The sequence below is a fragment of the Hemicordylus capensis genome, chromosome 1, assembly GCF_027244095.1.
Source record: "Hemicordylus capensis ecotype Gifberg chromosome 1, rHemCap1.1.pri, whole genome shotgun sequence".
In the NCBI taxonomy this organism is placed as follows: Eukaryota; Metazoa; Chordata; class Lepidosauria; order Squamata; family Cordylidae; genus Hemicordylus; species Hemicordylus capensis.
The window spans coordinates 260,709,034-260,731,379 of record NC_069657.1 but is presented as its reverse complement, the minus strand read 5'-3'; the positions used below and the strand labels follow the sequence as shown (position 1 = coordinate 260,731,379).

General features: G+C 44.8%; 1 protein-coding gene and 1 long non-coding RNA gene across 4 annotated transcripts in view; one reads left to right on the top strand and one right to left on the bottom strand.

Annotated features, from left to right (window-relative positions):
- Nucleotides 1–303: 303 nt before the first annotated feature.
- LOC128340962 (uncharacterized) lies at nt 304–12,513 on the bottom strand. The gene is made up of 2 exons (XR_008314112.1): nt 12,382–12,513; nt 304–822 (listed from the first exon to the last, which is right to left on the bottom strand). It is a non-coding gene; the product is annotated as an uncharacterized LOC128340962 (long non-coding RNA).
- A 2,442-nt stretch (nt 12,514–14,955) lies between these two features.
- SNAP25 (synaptosome associated protein 25) overlaps nt 14,956–22,346 on the top strand; it is an 89,177-nt gene continuing 81,786 nt past the window's right edge. For 2 of the 3 annotated variants that reach the window (XM_053284692.1, XM_053284694.1), the window contains exon 1: nt 14,956–15,112. The gene's annotated coding sequence lies outside the window, so the exon portion shown is untranslated. Of the gene's footprint in view, nt 15,113–15,710; nt 15,730–22,346 lie in introns of those variants that run through there. The other variant, XM_053284693.1, reaches the window with a different exon arrangement.

Here is a 22,346-nt window from a genome sequence, read left to right as displayed (position 1 = left end):
ATCTGTATTCATATGTGCATTTGGATTCACCCCATAGACTTTTGCACTGCAAGGGGGCTTGCCCCCCTAGGCTGCTCCTAGTCCAAATGGCACCCCGGGCAAGGAGTGTCTTCTGGGGGCCCTACCATTTGTTCAGCTTATCAATATGTTGTTTATTATTGCGTTTCTATCCTCTTCGATAATTCTGATGCACAACCCACATGCACGATTTATCCCTGTCATATAAGAAGGTAACAATGTGCATATGATTCTTAAACCTATATTTATATGTATCATGTATAAGGAAATACAGACAAATGTGTGTCCTGTAATCTGATAGACGCTTTTTAATTTCAACAACAGCCAGTTTGTGGCACCTTAGAGACTAACAGATGTATTGTTGCACAAGCTTTCATGGGCTCACTCTGGCAGATGCATGAAGTGTTACTCTGAGTTGGCAGGACGTGGACAGCCTGCTAGGAGATCTGAAGCCAACCACATGGGCACTCGACCTTTGCCCTTCATGGCTGCTGAAACTGAACAGGGCTGGACTGGGTGCCTGGGTTTTGTGGAGACGTGAACTCTTCCCTAAAGTAGGTGATATGTCCCCTCACTGAAGAAAGCAGCAATTAGACCCCTTCTTAAAAAAAAAAAAAGACGATGATCTTGGACTCAGCCACCCTAAAACACACAGGTGAGAACCCATCAGCGAGAGACAAACCTCCCATTTTTGAGCAAGGAGGTGCATAGTGCTGTTTGAGCATGTAGTGGTGATTCAGCTCCAGGTGACCCAGTTTCCAGGTGAATCTGCTTCTTTGGATCCCTTCCAATCCTGTTTCAGGCCTGGGTTTAAGACAAAAATGGTCTTAGTCATCCTCATGGATTGCCTACACCATACACGTTAATTGGGTAGGACAAGCACCCTCCCCAGCTTCAGGAACTGTGTGCACTCCAGGTTTTGATTGTAAGTAAAAATTTAGGTAGGAAGAGGGGGAAGTGATTGTGTTGGAGCCTCATGCTGGGTAAGATGGCTTTTCCTCCTCCTTCATTAAAGAGTACTGGTGCTGGGCTGGGCAGGGCCAGTGCAAGGCTCCCACATGATCACCTTCCCCTCCTCCTACCTAGGGTTTTACTCACACATGATCAAAAATCTCCTGAACCTGGATAGGACACACGTCCTACCCAGTTTATGGTCATGAGAACAAGCCTTGTGAGATAGGTGGGAGAAGTACAGCCTGATGAATTCTCCTGGATATCTCAGCTTTTGATACAATCAGCCTTGGTATCCTTCTAGGCTTTCTCTCTAGATTGGGACTAGGAGATAATAGGCTTGTTTTCCCATCAACTACCTAGCTTCAGAAGCTTTCCATGCTCCTGATTTTTGATCACGTAGTTTCTTCAGGAAGCCACCCAGTGTTATATTTGTACCCCAACAAACAAACAAACAATAAATCACGGATACAATACAAACCTCTTTACTAATCTGAGTCAATAGGTAACTGCCTACAAATTCAACTGTTCTCGTGTATTTCTCAAACTTTATACACAAGTAATCCAAGTGTGTGTGTGTGTGTGTGTGTGTGTGTGTGTGTACAACCACACAAACACAGGAACCAAGCATGGTGTGGTGGAAGAAGGCACTTTAGAAAGTATCTGAGGGTCTGGCTTGGGCTACATACCTATTACCACAAGGAGTCAAAAATAAGGCTAAATTGTAGATCATCCTTGGAGATGCTTATGCAAGTTTGCCTGCATCAATAAGAGCTATCCAGATCTTGTAAGATTTTGTGAGATTTGCTGGAGCCAATCAGAAGCATTCTGAACAAAGAGATGCTGGCACAGGCCCTCCTCTAGAACAAAGTGAGAGAGTGCACCAAAAATGGATTGTAAACTCTAAGGCTTGTAGACAGAAATATTTGTGTGGCTCCCCATGTGACATGTTCTTTCAAGAAGTACAAATCCCAGTGTTTCTTAGTTCCTGCTGGTGTTTCCTATGCACATTGGTCAGAGAACCCAACAGGGTGCAATAGCAGGAGACAGAGGCATTGAGATTGCAGGGGGCCTGATGGGATTTGTAGGTCCCAGAACCCATGTGAGTAAATGAGTTAGGCCTCTGGTCTCCAGAGTGTGTAGAGGAACTGACACTGGATCCAAGGGACAGGGATCAGTATCTAAAGGGCATTTGTTGTTCAGACCTACATGCCATCCTGCCATGTCTGGTTATAAATAAGTTGGCAGCAAGGAAATCAAGAGCTTAAGCAAAGGGAGCTCCTCCAGTGTTTAAAAACATGCCATTTTTTAAAACAGACAAGGGACCATGGGGTGGGGTCCATTGTTCTGGGGCCAGAGAAATGACTCCTGGGCATTTTCAGGGCATACCTGCTGGTCCACTGCTCTCCTCTGCTTGACTCCATGAGATTTTGCAGGCCTTTTTGCTTGTTCCTGATTCAGACTGACTTAACAGTGACACTGAATAAATGGCCTACTGATCCTCGATTACTGTACAGCGAGGAAACTGATCACAGTGCAAAATGGATTGGCAATGCTTTTTATTGTTGAAATGGGAAGCCAAATAGCCAGACATCTGGCAGAGCAGATTGCCCTATCAATTAATGCTGACCAAGCTCCCTTGCTCTCTGCAAGGACTGGTAGATTTATTAACTTTCAGGTTGGCATACCTACCCATGAGTCCATCCCTCACAAGTAAGGACCCTAGTATGCAGGGCCAGCAGCGGAGGTCAGCCGGGCAGCTAGCCCAGGGCCAGGGGTGCCTCTGTAATTGTACAAGATGAGGAGAACATCCATGGGCACCTGAGAGAAAAGGGGCCCACCAGTTGAGTGACAGTTTGCTCTTTGCTCTCCCTTCCCACGCTCCGAAGAATACAACACGGATACGGATATGACAAATATTTCTAATAAACCGCTTTTCAACCAAAGTTCCCAAAGCGGCTTACATAGATGTAAATAAATATATTTAAAAGGCTCCCTGTCCTCAAAGGGCTCACAATCTAAAAAAGAAATGTAAAATAGACACCAGCAGCAATCACTGGAGAGATGCTGTGCTGGGTATGAAGGAGGTGGGAGGGCTGAGGCCCATTTCCCCTTTCTGTCCCGAGGCCCACTCCTACCTGGCTACACTGCTGTCCAGGGCCCTCAGAAGGGTCCTCTGCTGATCCCTAAGACCACCTCTGTGCCCATAGTCTTTGTGATGGTGGTGACTATCTCGGGGCCCATCCAGGTAGGAGGGCATGGAGGACATTTTGCAAAGGACCCTTTCAAATTTGGAACCAGCTTGGCTAGTTGGGCATTTAAATCAGCACGCCAGCATACTTACCCATGAACAAACCTGCTTTTGATTAAACACCTAACCTGGCAATCCAAGTTATAAACTGATGTGCCAACTCAGGAGTAAATTTACTCATGAGTAAGTGCCCCAAGCCCTCCAGTTATTCTTTCCAGTGCTCCTTGTCCTTTTGTTAATCATTTATTGTTCTTTGCACATTTTTGCTGCTATAGAGTTGATGGTGTCTTAATTCATTAGTCCATCTTTAATAAACTGAGAGGAGTCTTGGTTTGATTTATTGACTAACTGGGTTTATTTTATTTATTTATTTATTTATTTTTGCATTTATATACCGCCTTTCGTTAAAAAGATAACCCCAAGGCGGTTTACTACTACTACTACTACTACTACTACTACTACTACTACTGATATTTATATACTGCCCTTCAACCAAAGTTCTCAAAGCGTTTTACATAGAAAAATAAATAATACATAAATAAGATGGTCTCCTGTCCCCAAAGGGCTCACAATCTAAAAAGAAACATACCGTTGACACCCTCAACAGCCACTGGAGAGATTCTGTGCTGGTGCTAGATAGGGCCAGTTGCTCTCCCCCTGCTAAATAAAGAGAATCACCACTTTTAAAAGATGCGTCTTTGCTCAGTTAGCAGGGGTTAACTGGCTTTAACCACACCTTTTGGCTTTGTAGCTACTCTCAAGCTATCTTACAAATTACATAAATATAAGTTTTTAAAACTCTAAATTATATAAAGAACAAACAAAAAAATCAGCATAAGACCATATCAATAGACAGATGAAACTAGACCAAGAGGCATAGCATCTCTTAGCTTAAAACAGAGCTGCTCAACTTTGGCCCTCCTGCAGATGTTGGCCTACAACTCCCATAATCCCTGACTATTGGCCACTGTGCCTGGGGATTATGGGAGTTGGTAGTCCAAAAATAGCTGGGAGGGACCTAAATTGAGGAGGCCTGTCTTAAAACAACATTTAACTAAGACCTTCAAATGCCTTCCAAATATTTTAACCAGAATCTTTACACACAAGAGGCTGCTTGATTTAGGTGGGGTATTTTGCAATGAAGGGTGCAGCCAAACTGCCTCTATTCACACATCTCTAGCCTCACTAGGCCATCAAACCCAAAGCAGGGCTTCAGTTGATCATGACCCCAGCATACATGCAAGAAAATACCTGCAAAATAGTGTATTTCTTCCCAAACCTGAAGAGATGGCAGCCTGGTAAAAGCCAACATTTCCTACTAAATTATAGAAGAAGGTGAAAAATGGGTCACTCATCTAAAGCCCTTTTTGATTCTTGAGATATATCAGACTGGAATGAATGAGCTGCAAGGTCTTTATCACACAATTATTTCTCCGCTCTCATTGCATCAGCGGAATCCCGTCCAGCAACATTATTTCGGATCACCCTTACCCTTTTGGTGAAATGGGAGAAGGAAGACCTTCCAAAGGGCCTCTGTGATGTTTTTGCCAAATTCTTTGCCAATAAGGTCACTTGTCTCCACTCTGAGTTGGACTCTGATTGTGCTATGTCCATTGAGGTAGGTAATGTCTTGTGATGTCATTTGGGATATGTTTGAGCTTGTGGAGGCTGATGATATGGACAGGGTTCTCTGTGGTATGAGTACGGCTTCTTGTTCACTTGATCCTTGCTGTTCCTGGTTGATTTGTTCGGCCGGGAGTGGGTGGCGGGGGTAAGGTCATGGATCTAGGAGCTAGTGAATTCATCACTCAGGGAGGGAGAGGTTCCTCTAGCTTTGAAAGAAGCAGTGGTCTGCCCTCTCCTGAAGTCTTTCCTGGACCCAGAGATATTCGATAATTTTAGACCTACCTCCAACCTTTCCTTTTGGGGGAAGGTTTTGGAGAAAGTTGTTGCTGCTAAACTACAGAGAATCCTAGATGAAGTGGATTTCCTCCACCCTTTTCAGTCAGGGTTTAGGCCACAACACAGCATGGAAACTGCATTGGTCGCTCTGGTAGATGACCTCTATCGGAGCTTCGATGAGGGGAGCATGCCTCTCTTGCTTCTATTAGATCTCTCAGCGGCTTTTGATACCATGGACCATGGTATCCTTCTGGATTGTCTGTGGGGTTGGGAATCGGGGGCACAGTATTGTGCTGGTTCCATTCCTACCTTAGTGGATGGTTTCTGACAGCTTGCATTAGAGGTGAGTGCTCTAGTCCATGGCCTCTCTCTTGTGGAGTGCCGCAGGGCTCAGTCCTCGCTCCCATGCTTTTTAACATCTATATTAAGCCGCTGGCTGAGGTCATCTGTCAGTTTGGGGTTGTACATTGTACATCACCATCCCGGGCTGATCTGGGGATGCCATTAATGTGTTGACTCAGCGTCTGGAGGCTGTAAGGGTTTGGATGGGCCAAAACAAGCTCAGGCTTAATCCCTCCAAGACAGAATTTTTCTTGTTCAGTTCTTGATCTGGCCATGCTCCAGTTTCGAGGGTTTCCCTTGATGGGGTCGCGCTCCCCTTGAAAGAGCAGGCTCGTGACTTGGGGGTCATCCTGGACTCATGGCTCTTGCTGGAACAGCAGGTGGAAGCCATGGCAAGGGGAGCCTTTGCCTAACTTAGTCTGGTGCTCCAACTGTGGCCTTACCTTGATTGGCAGGCCCTGGCAACCATAACTCATGCCCTCATCACCTCTCAGTTGGACTACTGCAATGTGTTCTACCTGGGGCTGCCTTTGAAGGTGATTCGGAAGCTTCAGCTGGCCCAAAATGCCGCGGCCCGGCTGCTTATGGGCAGCAGAAAATATGAACATGTTTCACCTTTGCTGAGGTTGCTGCATTGGCTGCCAGTTCACTTCCGGGTCCAATTCAAGGTGCTGGTTATCACCTATAAAATTCTCCAGGGTTAGGTGCCTGTGTACCTTCAGGACCACCTCTCCCATCCAACTTTGAATCACCCTGGGAGGTCATTTCAGGTGGGCCTTCTCAGAGTTCCTGGCCCAGGGGAGGAACGTGGGGCCCAGGCTTCTCTGTTGCAGCCCCCTCCTTATGGAACACTCTGCCTCCTGAGATTTATAATGCCCCTTCCCTTCTGTCCTTTAAGGATCTCCTGAAAACCTATCTATTTTGCCTGGCTTTTAGTTTTTAACATGTGTGTGGGGGGGGTTCTTTTCCTTTTTTCCTTTTCTTTTTCCCCCTCCCCACCCCATTGTCTTCGTTGTTGCTGTTTTAATTTATCTAAGCCGCCTCGAGTCTAAGAAAGTCAGGTGGTCAATAAATTTGCTAAATAAATAAATAAATAAATAAATAAATAAATAAATGCTTTCCCACACACTGCAGCTGTAACAGAAGTTGCAATTGTAGCATCATCATGCGTCCATTGAGCCTTTTTTCTCAAAGAGCAGCTCCTGCCCCACAGCAAGCTGCATCAGAAATGCAAGAAACTTTCAAAGTAGTTTGCCATGCAGTATAGAGGACTGCAGTTCAAAAGTGAAGAAAAAGGGAAGAAAAGCTCTTTCCCATGAGGTGCACACTTTTCTAGATGATAGCCCAAATCTCTGCTTGGTTTTTCATGACCCAAGAAAGTGTACTTTGAGGCTAAGAGCCTATGAACCCTTACTTGGGAGTAAGTTCCATTGAACTCAGAAACTTGTTTGAGTAAACACGGACAAGATCAAGCTGCTGCTCTCAATGACAATATTCTCTGGTCTCCGATAGTGAAGTAAACATTCTTCCAATGCAACATATGTTGCATCCAGTGAAGCATATTAATTTTTTAATTACTAACTGGGCCTACATATGCTTGTTGTTCCGTTTGTAGAATATATGCTTAGAAAATTAAAAGCAAACAACACTTATAAGGAGCACAGCAGATTATATGTGGAGCAGCTGCAAACTGATATTTGCCATATTTTATTTATTAATTATTAATTATTTATTTTTATTATTATGCTATTTACACACAGTCTACCAGATGTTATTGACTGGATTTCGTACTTTAATTATTGGGCCCTTTCCAAGGGTCTAGGATAACTAAAGAAAATTAAAGATATTAAAGATAGTATTAGTGCTGTCCCAAGTAGAGTGGCCTTCTGTAGTTGATGTATTGCAATTTTATTGATGCCCAAGGTGTCGAGATGGTGTCCAAATTCTTTTGGTACTGCACCATGGGCACCAACAACTATTGGCACCACTATTTTATTTTATTTTATTTTATTTTATTTATTTATTTATTTATTTATTGTAGTAGTAGTAGTAGCAGCAGCAGCAGCAGCAGCAGCAGTAGTACTGCTAAATGTGTTTTGCTGCCTTTCTTTGGAATGAGTTTGTGAGCTATATGGTAATAAGATTTTGTGCCATTATGGTGAACTATAAACTTTGTGAAAAACATCAAAAATGTCTCTTAGCTTTGACAGTCCTTAATATGAACACAAGAAGGATGCAGAGTAATTCCCATGGGGTCTAGTGGCCATCTTTCATGACAGAATATGAATATGATGAATATTTATATATCACTTTTCAACAAAAGTTCCTAAAGCAGTTTACATATCTATATCTATATCTATATCTATATCTATATCTATATCTATATCTATATCTATATGGCTCCCTGTCCTCAAAGGGTTCACAATCTAAAAGAGAAACTTAAGAGAGAGACCAACAACAGCCACTGGAGGGCTGCTGTGCTGGGGATGGATAGGGCCAGTTGCTCTCCCCCTGCTAGAGAAAGAGAATCACCACTTTAAAAGGCACCTCTTTGCTCAGTTAGCAGGGCAGAGATCCTGACAGACCCTGTTCTTTGGTGGTGCTACCATGTCTAATGTGCTACAGTACACACACACACACACACACACACACACACACACACACCAATTCAGGCCAACTTAATTTTCTTTCTTTAACAGAAATCTTGCAAAGTGCTTTATCGTCTTTATGGCTATAATCCAGAGAGTTCCTAGATTATGCCTGAGGAGACTGGGCATGCACAAACACCTAAGAGAACACTCTGGATTCCTTCCTTCCTTCCTTCCTTCCTTCCTTCCTTCCTTCCTTCCTTCCTTCCTTCCTTCCTTCCCATCTGCTCATCCCCTTCTCACCCTGCTTTTGAAACTTTCAATTTCAGAAGTAACTCACCAGGTGGCATGGAGAAAGCGCTTTTTCAAAAGACACCAAAAGATTGGCTGGTCACGTGAAGCTCGTCACAGAGACCTTTGAGTTATGGCCTGTATGATTGATTTGTTTGTTTGATTTTTAATTTATACACCACTTTTAAAATTAATTAGTTTATTTAAACTGTACCCAGTTTTTGGTTTCAGCTGAAATACCTATTATCATGACTTTTTGGTCCTGGCGTGTTTAGGGATGTGCAGAACCAGCCTGAATTGAACCTTACCAGTTTGGCCAGTGTGAGGTTGAACCAGACCAACCCCCTCAAAAGGCTGCTGCTCCAAGTTCAAACCAAACCAGGCCTGGTTCAGAATGCACAAGTTTGAATGGCTATGCTTGTAAAGGGGAATCCGGTGAGAATTTCCCCTTGCAAGCAAAGGGGATTCCTAACTCTAAGAGGGTTCAAAGGGTGGATGGGGGGGCAAGCGAGAGGGAAGCTAACTGCTGATGGTCCGGCAGCAGCAGTGGCTCCTCTAGGCCTCCCCCCCACCCACCGCCGCCAAATGTAAGGGGCCACCAAAAAGCCACCACCATGCTGCTGCCGGTAAGCTGCCCTCTCGCCTGCTACCCCCACCCACCCTTTGAGCCCTTTTAGAGTTAGGAATTGCTTTTGCTTGTAGAGAGGAATCCTCACCGGATTCTCCTTTACAAGCATAGCTACTCAAACTGGGCCAAACTGATTCGACCATATGAGCCGAACCACTGGCTGGTTCTAATGAACCAGTTTGCAGACCAGCAGTTCAGTTTAAATTCAGTTTGAATTTGATCCAAACCACTGAGAGCAGTTCCATAGACACCCCGAAATGCAAGCTCAGTTTTTGAAACTCCATCTCTATTATTAGACCTGGATCTATTGAATGCACCTAAACCTGTAACCTTGCTCTATCAGACGCTTAAAGACATTGATAAGATTGATATTGATTATATCCGAGATCTTTGGAATAATGATCTTTAATACGCTAGTTTATTAAACTAATGGCGGGTAGCTTTGAAGGCAGTGCAACTTACCTAGTTTGGATCTGAAAATGAGGTTAATCTGGAGCAGATTAACACATAGGCAAGATAGTCACTTGCCTATGGCAGCAAATTCGGGGGTGGGGTGGGGGCTGGACAAGTGAAATCTATTTTTACACTTTTTTCAACCGTCGCTGCAAGGCGGGGATGGTAGCACAAACAGGGAGCAGCGGGTGAGGGGCGAGCACTCTGAGGTGAGGGGAGACCGAGGTGGGGGAGGCAGAGGAGGTGGCAAGGCCTCCTTCCCTGAACCCGCCTGCCTCCCAAATGACAGGTTGCGCCACTTTCAGACCATTTTGGGGCCCTCTGAATGTGCACATGCATGCTCAGAGGCCCGAAATGGGTGAGTAACAGATTGGCTTTGGGTTTGCACCGAAATGTTGGTTAAAGTCCAACATCTACCTATTAAAAAGGTAGAGACTGGCTTTCTCACAACGGTGCTTGTAATATCTTCATTGCTGATTGCTGCATTCTCTTCCCCACAATTGTTATAAAGATATCCTAAGACATGTCATACTGCTTATCTTCTTGCTATCTCTAAATATTTCTAAATCTAAGTTTAATATTATGGGCCATATTAAACTGGCTAAGTTCTGATCCTATCTCACTGGGCGATTCCAGTCATTGTCAATTGGGGGTGAGTGTTCTGCACCCTGGCCGCTTTCTTGTGGGGTTCCACAGGTCTTGGTCCTTGCTCCCATTCTCTTTAACATCTACATGGTCCTGGTCATCTGTCAGTTTGGGGTAAGTTTTCATCAATATGCTGATGATACTCAGCTTTATATCTCTAACCCTGGCCAAACAGGTGGTGTCATCCATGTGCTGGCTCAGTGCCTAGAGGCTGTCAGGAACTGGATGGGCCAAAACAAACTCAGGCTCAATCCTAGCAAGACCGAGTTGCTCCTGTTCAGTTTGCGATCTGGCCTATTGCCTTGTGTGAGTTTATCCCTTGACAGAGTTGCACTTCCCTTGAGAGAGACGGTTCGTGATCTTGGGGTCCTCCTGGACTCGCGGATCCTGCTTGAGCAGCAGGTGGAAGCCATGGCTAGGGGTGCCTTTGCCCAGCTTCAGCTGGTTTGTCAGTTACAGCCTTTTCTCAACCAGCAGGCCCTGGCAACAGTAACTCATGCCTTTGTTACCTCTCATTTGGATTACTGTAATGCGCTCTTCCAAGGGTTGCCTTTGAAAATGATTCGGAAGCTTCAACTAGTCCAGAATTCAGCAGCCCACCTCCTTTTGGGTGGCTGTAGATTTGATAGTGTCACACCTCTGTTACACTCACTGCATTGGTTGCCTGTTCACTTCTGGGTCCAATTCAAAGTGCTGGATCTCACCTACAAAACCCTTATGAACTTAGCACCTGTATATCTCCAGGATCGCCTCTCTCAGCCAGTTGTATCCCGGCCTGTGAGATCTTCTCAGCTTGCCCTCCTTAGTATCCCAGGCCCTGGTATAGTGTGTGGTTCCTGGGCCCATAGGAGGGCCTTCTCTGTGGGTGCTCCTCTTCTTTGGAACACTCCCCCCCACACACAAATCATTCAGCCCTGGCTGCTTCTAAGGTTCTTATTAAGACCCACCTGTTTCACCAGGCGTTTGCCCTGTAATAATAATAATAATAAGAAGAAGAAGAAGAAGAAGAAGAAGAAGAAGAAGAAGCAGAAGAAGAAGAAGCAGAAGAAGAAGAAGAAGAAGAAGCAGCCGCCTGGCAATGGCTTAAGAATGGCAACTTGAAGAAAGTAACAGAGGGCTTAATACTGGCTGCACAAGAACAGGCACTAAGAACAAATGCAATAAGAGCCAAAGTCGAAAAATCAACAACAAACAGCAAGTGCCAACTTTGTAAAGAAGCAGATGAAACAGTGGACCACCTAATCAGCTGTTGTAAAAGGATCGCACAGACTGACTACAAACAAAGGCATGACAAGGTAGCAGGGATGATACACTGGAACATCTGCAAAAAATACAAGCTATCTGTAGCCAAAAATTGGTGGGACCATAAAATTGAAAAAGTTGAAGAAAATGAAGATGCAAAAATATTATGGGATTTCTGACTACAAACATCTGCCACACAATACACCAGATATAACTGTAGTCGATAAGAAAGAAAAACCAGTTAAAATAATCGACATAGCAATACCAGGGGATAGCAGAATAGAAGAAAAAGAAATAGAAAAAATCACCAAAGACAAAGATCTACAAATTGAAATTGAAAGGCTGTGGCAGAAGAAGACCAAAATAATCCCAGTGGTAATTGGTGCCCTGGGTGCAGTTCCAAAAGACCTTGAAGAGCACCTCAACACCATAGGGGCCACAGAAATCACCATCAGCCAATTACAAAAAGCAGCTTTACTGGGAACAGCCTATATTTTGCGACGATATCTATAATAACCAACAGTATTGATGATAAACTTCAGCCATCCCAGGTCCTTGGGAAGGACTCAGTGTCTGTATAAAACAAACCAGTCAATAACACCCGTCTGACTATGTAAACAACAACAACAATAATTGTTATTGTTATTGTTTTTGTTTACCGCCTAGAGTCTTTGGAGGAGGCGGTATATAAGAAAATAAATAGATAAATAAATAAATGTCAGTAGGCTGAATCCCAGTGCCCCTTTTTGGAGCGCACTCATCCAACAAGTCTTACTATTGGCAGGAATGCCATCAGAGTGTTCCATTTGGAAATGTTTCAGTTACATATTGTTAATCTGAATTACTTATCATCTGTATTGTTCTGCCATGTAGGAGGCAGCAGCAAGACTCAGCAGGGAGCATAGGATTCTTGGCCCAAGGCGCCTACTTGAACCTCAGACAGAAGGAAGAGGATTAAAGAGCAAGCACACATCTTGCTTTCGCCTTCTCCCTGGTTGAACTTCCACAAACCCAGAAGCTGGCAGAAACCATGCTTTTGGACAACTATAACACGCACAGATCACACATACCAAAATATACCTAGAAGCCTCTCATAATTCTTGTTTCCTCTATTTGTTACAGATCTGCTCTGATGGCAGCTTCTTTGACCTGGCTGTCTTTAGTCCTTAAATGCTGCCTCCTAGCAAACACCCACTTCCTACTTCCTTTTCAGCCAACGCCCACTTCCTGTTTCCTCCTCTGCTCCCTTATGACTGCAGTTTCCTACCAGATTAAGGAACATATCTCGGTCGCCTGGCAACAGGGCCATTATTCCCCTCCCATTCTCAGCTCCAGGGCCGCCCCCGCACATCTGCTAGGCATCCTAAGCCATTTCTGAAGCACCAAACTAATAGGAAGCCAGATGGGATGATACATTTAATAACACATTCCTTCTCTGCAATATACAAACTTGCAGATTGTGGACATGATGATGCAAACAACCACTTCCTAAGGGGTCTCAAGGAAGCTGGAATGCTTGCCTAGCCCAAACATAATGGATACAATCCTGCCCTTGTGCATGGAGGGAGAGGCACACGTGTGGAGCCCCACAAGCCAAGGGGGAGTGCAACCAGTGAAGTCACAAGGTGGGGTATTGAGAGCACAGCATTAACATGGGCTAATGGGTAAGTGAGGAAGAGGAGGAGCAGAGACAGACAAACACTAGTGGGCCAGCTGGCCCGCCCCAAAGCCCTCCCCCTAGTCAATGAAAAGCACACAAAGAGGTACAATGGGAATCTGCTGGCACCTAGAAGAAATCAGTCCAATCCTGTGCAAGGACTAGGCTGCTTGATAGAATCTTGAGTAAAGATTATATTATCATGAGCTGTCCTTGAAACTTTTTTCAGGTACAGTTGACTGGGCTAAGGACTGGTCTCTTTGTTCTTCAAGTAAGCAGTCCTGTTCCATTTAAATGAATGGGAGTTTTGCTGTGGTTTCTCTAGGAGCATGATCATTGCACCCCTTAACCTTTTAAGAACTCAAGAGAAGGTTGATTTTCCAGGGGCTGTCACATGCACCAATCACATATACTGGAGTACAGCTGAACCCCTTTCTTAGTTCTTATTTGTTTCCATTATTATTATTTACTATTTATTCAATTTTTATACTGCCCTTCCAAATATGGCTCAGGGTGGTTTACACAGAGAAATAATACATAAATAAGATGGCTCCCTGTCCCCAAAGGGCTCACAATCTAAAAAGAAACATAAGATAGACACCAGCAACAGTCACTGGAGGTACTGTCCTGGGGGTGGATAGGGCCAGTTACTCTCCCCCTGCTAAATAAAGAGAATCACCACGTTAAAAAGGTGTCTCTTTGCCAAGTTAGTAGGGGTCACAGATCCTTCCTTTTCTCCCAGATTCAGAAGATCTAAATTTAAATGAGATTGTTGTGCAAGAGCTGTGGGCTTCCTAGCATTTTGCATGATCAAGTATCCCACTTTGGGGGGTGGCTGCAGATCTAGAGGGGGGTAGAATCATCTGTATTTCTACTTCTATCTCCCACACAAGCATTATGCTTTATGAACCCATTTTTTAATGTTGCATATTAAAAACTGTTATGGTTGGCCTCAAGGATTGGGAGGGTATTATTCCTGAGTGGCAAAAGGCAAATTTTATTTTCTCTCCTATTTTGCTGCAGGAAAGCAGATCTTAATTTCATTATATTCCTTTATACTAAAACAAGCATGGGGGTGACTGAAGCCTCATTGTTGTAAATCTTATTCTAGGAGAGTCTATCATTACATATATATTAAGGACATCTGGCATTGTGGCTGTTGACAGAAAGAAAAGGTTCTATGATTTGTTGGTTGGTGTTTTCTTTAAGAAAATGAGAGGCTTCTCCCCATCACACACAGTTTGGTGAGAGCTCTTAAAATGAGCAAAATAAAATAAATGAGGTTAGAGAGAGCTGTTGTGTACTATGACTCTAATATGCATCATGAAAAATATAAACTTTTGGGGAGTTAATCAATTATGCATGGCGGTTATATTTTGAGAGGTGCAGATAGAGTTGGAAAAATAATTGAGTGTTTTGACTACATTAGTTTTGCAGTGTGTGTGTGTAGGGGGGGTCCCAACTGATCAGATTAGCATATTAAAAGCCCCCTGAAAAAGTAGTTTGGATGGCAATCTAAACACAAGAAATCATACATTAAAAATAGCAGCCCACGTCGACAGGCCATATATGGAGTACTGGAGGCTTCACAGGGATACCCCTTTTGGACCACCCCTTTGGCGAAAACAAATCACTACCGCATTATTGCCATCCCCGCCACCACCAACCCCCCAAACCAAAGCTTCACAAAATAAAGGCTCTACGCACACTTCAAAAAAATAAGAATTAAAAAATCAAAAGCTACATAGGCTACAGTGTGTACTGAAGATCACATCTCATCTTATGTTCTTTAAACAATGTGTAACAGGTTCCTCTCTTTTAATAACTGAGGGAGCAAAATGCAAAGGATTGCGGTACAGTGCAGCAACAGCAGCTTCTGATGAGTCAAGCTCCCACAGCCAGCCAGCCTCTTCCCCCACCCTTCTTTCCCTCTCCTCCCCCATCCGCCCCGCAATAGATGTCTATTAAAAGCTGCTGACGTTGGAAACGACGGCCATCTTTGATGAGGGCACAGCTCCCATTCCATTGAAGAAGAGGACTCGAGGAGGTCAGGAACGGCTGTTCTTACCTCCCAGCTGCAGCAGCAAACCTCAGTCTCAGAACCCTCCGCAGAGGCAACCGAACAGAACTCTTGAGGCACCGAGGTAAGGAAAAGCCGCCCCCCGCCCCTGGACAAAAGCCTTTTGCCGTTCTTCGGAAGCCCTCTCTCTGCTGCCGAGGGCTAGAGGGAAAGGTAGAGAGATGGCAGTCTGAGAGAAGGGCTGTAATTTCCAATCCGGGTTGTTGACTGAGCAAAGCAAGCGAGAGGAAGGAGAGGAAAAGAAACCCGCTTTTATCCGTCTGGCTTTTAACATGTGGTGGTACATTCTCACCCTTCGAATTTCCTTGCATTCCTAATGCTGCGTATGTGTCTTTGTGTGTTTTGCGTGTGTGTGTATACGGAGAGTGTTGTTGTTTTTCCCCCTCGGAGGATGAACGAAGAGGTTGTTGTTCTGCTGGTTTGAATCACCCACTCTTTCGCCCGCGTTGTGGTGCATGGCTCTGCTCTGCGTATTTAGCAATGAAAGGGGGTGCGGTGGCGAGCGAAGGTGTTGAGGTTTGCACGTTGCCTGATAGTCTTCCGCTGCAGATGCCAGTTCAGCACGCTGGACAGCGGCTGCTACGGCTGTGGTCACTGTCGCAGCGGCCGCCACAGCTAAAAGATTTACTGCAGCGGTAGGCTTTGATTCAGCACCTGGGACAGCAGGACGCCTTTAGCAAGGTATCATCCTGCATTGGGCGGGGGGCCGGGGGGCGGTCCGGGTCAGCATTCTGGACAGTGCCTGCCTGATGCAGAGAGCGCAAACCCCAGTGACAACCCAAATACTGCAAAATGCGTATGCGGGGAGGGTGAGAGAGGAGGAGGAAAACCAAAGGCATTTAATTCACATTAAAGTCTCATGTGAATATGATTTCGTACGTAGTTTCCAACTCCTCTTCGTCAATCCTGATTTTCCCCCGGAGTCTGCTGTGTGTACACGCCATAACAAAGTCGTGTGCTGTTTCCGAATCTCAAAATATCCTCGTTCAGCCGCATTTAGGAAAGGCGAAGCTTTTCCTGACCTCCGTATTGCAGAGTCCTGCGAAGTCTCGGCGTGTATTTGATCTCTCCCCACCCCATCTCTCCCTTTTTCCTCTCAGGAGAGACGGCTTTTAAGCAGATTATTAATTATTTTTATTATTATAGGAGGCAAAGGGAGGGGGCGGGAGACCCTAATAAGGTACTATTCACGCAGTTAACTTAAAATATTTCTTAAAGTTAGGTTTTGCTTGCGACGTTTTGCTCTATTTTATATCAGTTAGAGGAACGGATAAGACTTCCTGTTCTTTTATCTTTCCATCTTTATTTTACTTACTGCTTGTTAAGGAGGACTTACGAATGCCCAAATTCTGACATTTTCGTAGGGTTTGGAAACCTCTCTGGTGAATTTGTGTGTGTGTGTGTGTGTGTGTGTGTGTGTGTGTGTGTGTGTGTGTGATCCTGAGCTGGAGACATGTGAATTCCCCATAGAGGTGTTGGGGCCGTTTCATTCATCTTCCCGCTACTGCGTCGTTTACTACGAGATGTCAGGAGGCCATTCTGCAACAGGATGAATGCGAAGCAATAGGGCAAGAGAGTCTCTCGGACGCAGCAGATCGGTGCTTGCTGCGTGCTTCTCAGCAGCACACCCACCCCAACACCTCGTCGGGAGGGGAGGGGAAGCAAGCGAGGAGCACTGGGGTGCCTGTGTACCGCAGCGCTCCCCTAACTGTGTGCGTGCCATTTTATGTAACCGATTTGCAGGAATGTCTGGGCAGCATTCTTGGTCCTCTAGAGTCGTGGGGTGATCTGACCTCTGGATGGAAATTATTGCGATATGCTGGTTTCGAAAGGGAAGCGAGCGCGGAGGCGTTTCTAGAAGGAGACAGGAGGCTATCAGTATATGGAGGTTTAAAGTTCCTCTCCGAGCTCCTATCCAGGCCAAACGGCTCTTTGCTACTTGCGTCAAAGGAAAGCTCTACGTGCTAGGGCATCGATAATTATTCCTGCTGTTTTCCCTCATCGCCTGACGAAAGGGTAAAGAGAGGAAGCCTGCAGTGTTGGGGGTGGGGGTTGTGGGAGCGGAGAGGAAAGGAAACACTTTCCATGGTTTCATAAAGGCAGCTCTGGGACTGATAGGGGGGGAACTAGGGGGAAATGAGGCGTTGTTTCCATCGAGCGGCTCTATAATGGGGGACGAGATCCCAGGTGGTGCCCATTCATGGCTACGGGCTGGAGAGACGCGTCAGCTCAGCTGACGGATTAGAGTAGGGCTGATTGAGAAAACCCGGGAGAGCAGGCAAAAAGCACCAGATACCTTCGCCCGACCGACTTTTTGCTTTTTCATTCTCACGATTTCCATCTGCTGGTCCAGAACTGGTGTGGAGAAGGCAAGCTATTTGGAAGAGAGCAGGATCGATTAGAGGCTGCTTAGATGTGGGTGGACACACACACTCACTCTCTATATCCGGCTCTTGTAACGCCTTCATCCAAATCTCGGAGTCTGCTCTGAAATTGACCAGGGCTGCCTGACTTGCTTCTGTTCTGCGTCTTCCTGATCTTGTTGATAATCCGCTGAAGTTGTTGTTCAGGTTTGCGACGGCTGCCCAACCCAGCTTCGCAGTGTATATGTACGCGCAGCAAAACAGCTACGGGTGAGATGGATTGCCCCACGTCACGTGACGCTCGAAACACACCACACGGGCGCCCGAGGCGTCTTTTCTTCTTTCATGGAACAAGTGTGATCACGCAGGTGTGGGCTTGGCGTGGCAACGCAAGGGGGAGAAGGGAAAGGACAGGGGAAGGGGGCGGACTGAAAGCTGCCGGAACAGCCGTTCCTTTCCGTGATGAATCGCAGAAGACACGGCGAGGAAAGGGTGGCTTTAGCCTCAGCACTGAATCAGCAGCACTGTCCTTCGTGCGTCTCGTGACGCGGAGCGTGGAACCCAGAATAGTCCTGAACAGCCGTGAACAAGGAATCGTGCCTCGCAACAGGGAAACCAAAGGGCTGGCGGGGTGGCGAATGAAGCTGGAAGCACAGAGAAGAACGGATGGGGCTTGATCTGGGACATGATCTAGCCCCAGAACCTGGCTTCAGTGCCAAAGAACAGCCTTGTTACGGGTGAAAACAGTACCTCTCTGAGCATGTGAAGAATGTCTTTTCTCTTCAATACCAAACCATCACAACCATCACGTACACTTTGGGAATTATGGAAGAGGGCTTCCAAAGGTGACTTCTTCCAGTCAGGGTTGGGTCCAGCCTCTTAGCGCTTCGGAAAATGAACTCTGGCAAACTGCCAAGGTCCCTTTACACTTTACAGTGGCCTGATGAAGAGAGGGGAGGAGGAGGGTGTGCCAGCAAGACAAATGTTCACAGCTAGGAATTCCCATCCTTGGGACCCCAGATGTTGCTGGACTACAATTCATCACAATTCCACAGTCATCATGACTAAAGCCTAATGGCCATGGTGGCTGGGGAACTGTAGTTCAAGAGCATCTGAGGACCCAAAGTTGAGAACCCCTAGCTGTTTACAGCAATGCAGCGCTGAAAAACGCAACTGGAGAAGCGGGCACAGCTCTCTGTGGGAATGCCTGAAGAGAGCTTTCCACTGAGGCCAGCCAAGACAGAATTCCACAATGACTCATCTGCTTGCCAAAAGCTACAGGCAAGTGAAATGGGATGGAGTGGCTGCCTCCTGCTTTTGCCGATCACGTTGGCTAGCCAGGAGGCTATTCCAAGAGTGCAGTGGCTGAGATGTGACTCAGAGATCTCTATTCCAAAGGGATGACACTCAAGAGAGATTCAAAGGGAATGGGAATGCATGTCCTGGTGTCCAGAGATTCTTAGCTCCTGGAAGCTTCCTTTCATATGTAATGGAAACTCAAGGGTCTCTGGAGCTTAAAGTAACCAGAGCAATATTGCTTAGTCTCCTCATTCAACTGACTATCCTACTGAGTGGGGACAGCATACAGCCACAACTGAACAGCCTAATCCTTAATTTAGCTTGGTTTCTCTTTTGTTATTGTTGTTAAGATGATGATCATCAATAAACATATGTATGTATGTATGTATGTAGTGCCATCTGTGTGTATGGCACCTTACACAGGATAAGAAGATGGTTCTTTGTTTCATAATCTAAAGAGAGGCACAAGGAGACAGCAGAGGAGGAGGAGGGAAGTGCAGGCAGGGGAAAGAATATATGGTTAATATTTGAGGTACAGATATGCAGGCTTAGTTTAGGGGTATAACTATAACAGGGCAAGGGGAGACAGTTGTCTGGGGGCCCACTGCCTTGGGGGGGCCCCAGAGGCATCACATGACAGATTCCCCCAGCCACGCACCCACCCGGGCGTCCTTCAGTCCTATTCATCCTCCAAAATTGATGTGAGTGTTAAGACCTGGAGCTACCAGAACAGCATGTCTTTCTCTAGTCCCATTAAATGACTTGCATCATCCACAATTTACAAAACCTTTAAAAAAATAATTTAGGATGATGTTCTATTGTGGCACATAGGATGGATAGATAGATAGATCAATGTTTTACTATGCTTTTTGTTACCACTATTCAGCCTCATTTAAGATTTCTTTACTTCATGAGCTGAGCTTCAGTAAGGGGGGACCCATTTTAAAATCTGGTCTCTGGGCCCACTCCAACCTTGCTACGCCCCTGGCTTAGTTACAGTATCCCGATGGCCCTTGCCAGACCACAGGAGTGGGGATCAAGCTATCTCACCTCTCCCTCTCTCATTTATATCTAGTAATAAGCCATGGCTTGGTCTAAAAAAGGTTATGAGGAACAGTGACTTTTAGAATGTAATTGCAAATTTAAATCCTAAAGAGCTTCCTCCAGAGACTCAGTAATACTAACAGCTAAATGTCTTAAGAACTTCAGTGAAGCACTGAATTGGCAAGGTCCCAATATGTTTCATCTGCATGCCTATTTCATGGACATCATGGGACTCAGGGCATCTATATGCAAGTAGAACTTCACCCATAAAGAGCAAGGGTATTTTTAAAAGGAAACCAAGCATCAGCAGCAGCACAGTTCAGTATCCGAAAGTAGGGGCTCTCAAACGTGGGCCCCTTGATGTTGTCGGACTACAACTCCTTTTATTCTCAGCCCCAGTGGCCTTTGGGAGTTGTAGTCCAACAACATCTGGGGACCGTCATTTCAGAGTCCCTGTTTTTTAATTATTCCAGTCAGTGCCACATAGAAAGCTGCCTTTTGTTGAGTCAGAATATTAATCTGTCTCTCAGTCCGCTGCTCCTGATAGCAGTTCCCCAGGGTCACCCTTTCCTAGCCATGTTATTTGGATCCTTTTTTACTGGAAATGCTAGGGATTCATTCTGGGCCCTTTTGCAGACAAAGCAAGCACCCATCACTGAGCTATGATCCCTCCCTTCCTAGAAACCACCTCAAAATTAAGGTGGTTCTCCACCCCCACCGACAAATAGCCGATAAGCGGGGAATTAACTCTTACTTTTCCTGCTTTCTTGTCATGTTATACAACGTACAATATGTGGAACCAGTTCGTATATGGCCTCTGATCTGATGTCATATCGATGCCCTGTTCCCATATGCCCATCCACCTTCTGTGCCACATCTGTAATATTCCTAGCTGCTTTTTTACAGTTTAAGTTATGTTCCAAATGGAATGGATTCCTGCCTGCTGGTATTTTCAGTTCCTTTAATGTAACATACCCCACTCCAAAATAAAGTAACTTAGGATGCTTTACACCTGAGGCTATGTGTGGCATCTTCCATGTGACAAAAGTCAGAATGCAATAATTTAACCCTCATGTTAAAATGTCCCCTCAGTTTTATCTTAGCAACCATTTTATTGTTGTGATCTTTACTACTACAGTTTGGTGCCTTGGTCATATTAACAGAAAAGTGGGATATAACTAATTTTAAATAAATAAATATAACCCAGTCTCAAACATGTGGATTGATTACAAAGCGGTCTCATCGGTGTCACTGGATCAGGCCATTAATGAGCAAAAGCTGGGATAGTTATACTGAATGCAATGGTGACTTTAGTTATGTACCTAATAAAGAATCTGAGTATGTGCTGCATTTTACAATTACATTTTAAGTCTTACAGGATGGAGGCAAAAGCTTAGAGTTGGACTCAAAACACACAATCAGCAGCTCTGGTGTAATGAATTGGTTGCTGAATTGTACCACTTACAGTGCATTTAATGTTTGAATGCTACCCCCACCTGAGACAAAACTCCTTCTCTTTGGACTGTCAAAAGTAGCATCAGTCTAGACTAGAACCTTCTCTCCAAGAATAAACTGTTGATTGTATTGTATTATTGACTTATCATTTGCATGTATATCCTGCTTTCTGGCCAACAATTGCTAGTTATATGCAGGGATTTTTTTAGGGGGCTAAGCCTAAAACATTCAGTCTCTCTTCCTTATCTGATATGTATTAGCCCACATCAAATATCACAACAGCCACCAATATATCACATAAGGTTGCTGTCGATTGTGCAGCTTGGCCACCAGACCAACTGCATTGTCAAATTTGGGCCTTAGGGGTCAACTGACTGCCGAGTGCAGATCTTAGAAATATCATTATGGATATGAATTGTTTTGGTTGAAGTAAATTTATTCTGCTGTAGTTAATTTGCTCTGCCCTTGATCCTGTTCATTTGAGCAATCTTCCTTCCCCAACTGAATTTGCCTTCTGTTAATGAAAGTCTTTCTTGTAGGAACAAGCTATTTGCATTCTAATTTCCTGGTATGGGCTGTGAGTGAGAAGTTAATCTCTATTACAATATCTGGTAATATCTGTGGATCTGTTGCTCTTCTCTTTAGCTGAGCAGGTCCACGTGGCAAGCAGGTTTAAAATGTAATATAGCCCATGTGGAGCTGCCATGCAGAAGATATTATCAATATCCTCCATATTTTTGGCTATAATGTTAATATCATTTCTCACTTTAAGGATGAGTGTACACCGTTTTGCTTCTCCCATAAAAATAACTGACTGCAACACAACATGTACAAAATGGAGCATGTGATACAAAGTTCAGAATGTGCCATTCAAATATGTTTAATTAATTTATCTCATCCAGCTAGGAATGGCGCATAGCATTATTATCTCTATAATATACCTTTGTTGCAAATGCAGGAAACACTGTGAAATTTAAACATTAAGATTGCCCAAATACTGTGTGTGTGCATCAGTCCAATATATTGTTTTGCTGTATCCCCTAAAAGGTTAGTATTTATCATTGCTTCATAGTGTTCCTTTTTTGGTAATGATAGATATGGTATCTCATCTTATCCAGTAGCAAAAGCTGAATTCTA